Source organism: Ciona intestinalis, unplaced genomic scaffold (assembly GCF_000224145.3).
Source record: "Ciona intestinalis unplaced genomic scaffold, KH HT000405.1, whole genome shotgun sequence".
Taxonomy (NCBI): domain Eukaryota; kingdom Metazoa; phylum Chordata; class Ascidiacea; order Phlebobranchia; family Cionidae; genus Ciona; species Ciona intestinalis.
Genome location: NW_004190726.1, coordinates 1 through 3,625, shown reverse-complemented (window position 1 = coordinate 3,625; position 3,625 = coordinate 1). Strand labels below are relative to the sequence as shown.

Here is a 3,625-nt window from a genome sequence, read left to right as displayed (position 1 = left end):
CATAAAGACTCAACCCACGGAAATGCAAAAACAAACACCGGGTTGTTTTTCTCTACTTCAAAGCGTGCGATGGACAATATCGCCAAGAAAGTAAACATTGAACCAGCTAAAAAAGCCTACGCCGAGTATCAAATTGAAATGAGCAAGATTGCCGACCAAACGCGATTGCCAACAGACAGGCCACGAAATCGAAAGCAATGCGCTAATGTTAAATACATACAAAATCGAAACGCTTTGTTAACTAATGATGAAATTTTTAGTACATACGAACTGATGACTCAAACTGGAAGCTTTATCCGGAAATTTTTAATTGGTCCGGATCTTGTGGTGCACATTGCAGAACCGGAGATGATTAAATTAACGTCGGATATCATCAAAGTATCCGCCCAGCATAAGGATTTAAAACAGGTGATATCGTATGATACGACTTTCTGTATGGGAGACTTTTACGTTTCAGTGCTGGTATGCCGCAATGTGATGTTGGATAAAGACCCGATATTCCCATTTGCCTTTATGATACATGACAGAAAGTTTGCCAGATACCACCGCGACTTCTTTCACGATATATTAAAGGCTATAGGATTGGATAAAGCTGTCAATGTACCGTTCGTGACGGATCGAGAACGGGGAATCACAAAAGCTTTTCAGGCAACATTTCCAAAGCTAGTAAATGTATACTGCACCAATCATGTCATCCGAGACGTGGGGTTTTGGGTGAAACAATTTGGAACCACGGATGACGTTAAGGTTTTAAAGGACGACATAGAAAGATTGATAAATGTAGTTGACGAAGCAACTTTTCATGAAATACTTGGCGTATTGTATACCACATGGACAGAAAAGTTTAAAGAATATTTCAATAAAAACTTGAAACATGACTTACTTCATCATTGCTGTGACTTTATAACAAGGAAGTTCCCAGCTTTCGTTCAAGGGGCCGTAACCAACAATATATCGGAAAGTATGAACAACGTCTTGAAAACTTCAGTAAGCCATAAAGAGCTCCCGTTAGACGTCCTCCTTATGGCTTTTATGCAAATGCAAAAGGTTTACATAAACGAATTTTCTCGAGCGTTGGCCCGGTACGGTGACTATCAGCTGAAGCCAAGATTCAACGACCTGGAAGTTCACCACTCGAAGGTACAGCTTGGACCGATATCAAAATTAGAAGATATCATCAAAGAAATATTACAGGAGCGACCAGTATCAAAGAGCGTTGAAAAAGGAAATCTGTATCGGAGTAGTCAAAAGTTCATGGCAAAGCAATGCATCAACAATGAAATGATGGGATTCGCACCGGGGACTGGTACATTTACAGTTCTTTCCTACGATAAAAAACGGGTTCACTGTGTTCAAAATTTTCCGAAGCCGGCTGTATGTTCTTGTCCCAGCAGTGGTAAATGTTACCATATTTTTGCGGTGGAAATGGCGCTAAAAGAAAACATTACTGTGGATAAGTATACATACAGTTTGTCTCAAATGCGGAAGCGCATGAGAGGAAGAGAGGGGCGTTCTGGCAGAAAGAAACCACGTGCTAAAGATTATGACTATACAGTAATACCGGCTCCAGATGCACGTGAACCCAAAGACCGTACGCACATAACAACTTCTACTCCAAAGAAAATACCAATAACCTCCACCATCACAAAGGATGACACACTATTGGATGCAACACTTTCCACCATGCCAGATACGTCCCTACAAGCAGCCAATATTAGTGCAATAGAGATGGACGACATGCATTACCATACCGACAATGTGGAAACATATCCCTGGCTCATGAACAAACATAGCAACGTTGTAATACATACACCGTGCCTCGTTGGACAAAAATGGTTAACAGAAGAGGTCATAGAAAAATGTATCGGCAATTTTTGCGCAAAAAACTCAAGTCTTTGTTCATTACTTTTAATTGATTCCTTTTTATTTTCTTGCAGTAAAAATAATTGTTTAGAACCACTGTCGAATTTTTGCTGCGACAATGAAGTAGCCAACCAAGATAAGCTTTTGATATTGGTAAATCCCGCCTCACATTGGTTGATTGTTCTTGCGAATCTCAACAGCAAAACTATTATTAGCATTGATTCGTGTCGCGGCGCCGACTTAAACCTAATATTTTCTTTGTGCTTTAAAATTGTACGTGCCGCTTTTCAAGTGGCCAATAAGAAGATATTTTCTAAAGATTGGACATTTATATCCTGTGCTGATGCGCCACAGCAAACGAATTCTCACGACTGTGGTGTTCATGCAATAACAAACGCATACTGCATTGCAAACGAATTGCCTTTGTGTTCTGATATACCATCGGAATCATGTCGAAAGTGGATCCAAGAAGAATCAAAAACCCCCTTCGAAAATCGCCAAGAAAAAAAAACAATTTCTCAAAAACAACAAGCTCATGAGCGCGTCCAGTCTACATGGAATGATAGCGACGGAACCAATATTTCGGTTGAAAAAAATGAATTTAAACAATGCGCTGTTTATGTCACAGCTCAAAACAAAAGCAGATGGGCAATATGTGATACATCGACATGCCCCGGTTCCAAAGAAGACAAGGAACAAGTGCTGTGCATAACTTGTCGGAGGTGGTTTCATCTGGACTGCCTCCCGGGAAAAGTTTCAACAATGGGCATGGGAACTTATTTTAGTTGCAGCCACACATTAGAAACATAAATACTTGTATTTCATATAATTTTATTGTATCGTTGTTGTATTTTCTTCAATGTTAAATCCTAAAACTATGTGAAACAATGTTAAGTCATGCGCACAGTAAACAACAAATACACTTCATTAAATTCAGCCCACAACTAGTTTTCAATGACTTTTCACCAAAATCTCAGTACACCAACAAATAAAACAGTTTCCCTTCACCATTTCCCTACCGTCCCTCCACTTATTTTAGGTAAAAATAGTTTTCCTCCACCATTTCCCTACCGTCCCTCCACTTATTTTGAGTGAAAAATAGTTTCCCTCCGTCCCTCCACCAGTTTCTCTCCGTCCCTCCAACATTTCCCTACCGTCCCTCCACTTTTTTTGGGTGAAAAATAGTTTCCCTCCGTCTCTCCACCAGTTTCCCTCCGTCCCTCCATCATTTCCCTACCATCCCTCCACTTATTTTAGGTAAAAAAATAGTTTCCCTCCGTCCCTCCACCATTTCCCTACCGTCCCTCCACTTATTTTGAGTGAAAAATAGTTTCCCTCCGTCCCTCCACCAGTTTCCCTCCGTCCCTCCACCATTTCCCTACCGTCCCTCCACTTTTTTTGGGTGAAAAATAGTTTCCCTCCGTCTCTCCACCAGTTTCCCTCCGTCCCTCCATCATTTCCCTACCATCCCTCCACTTATTTTAGGTAAAAAAATAGTTTCCCTCCGTCCCTCCACCATTTCCCTACCGTCCCTCCACTTATTTTGAGTAAAAAATAGTTTCCCCCCGTCCGTCCACCAGTTTCCCTCCGTCCCTCCACCATTTCCCTACCGTCCCTCCACTTATTTTGAGTGAAAAATAGTTTCCCTCCGTCCCTCCACTTATTGCGAGTGAAAAATAGTTTCCCTCCGTCCCTCCACCAGTTTACCTACCGTACCTCCATACATTTGAGTTACAAAATAGTTACCCTCCGTCCCTCCAAC

The 3,625-nt window shown here is 41.3% G+C and overlaps 1 non-coding gene across 1 annotated transcript; it reads right to left on the bottom strand.

Moving 5' to 3' along the window:
• Window positions 1-646: 646 nt before the first annotated feature.
• Window positions 647-694, bottom strand: mir5597 (microRNA 5597). Its single transcript, NR_048938.1, has one exon. It is a non-coding gene; the product is annotated as a microRNA 5597 (primary transcript).
• Between the last annotated feature and the right edge of the window lie 2,931 nt (window positions 695-3,625).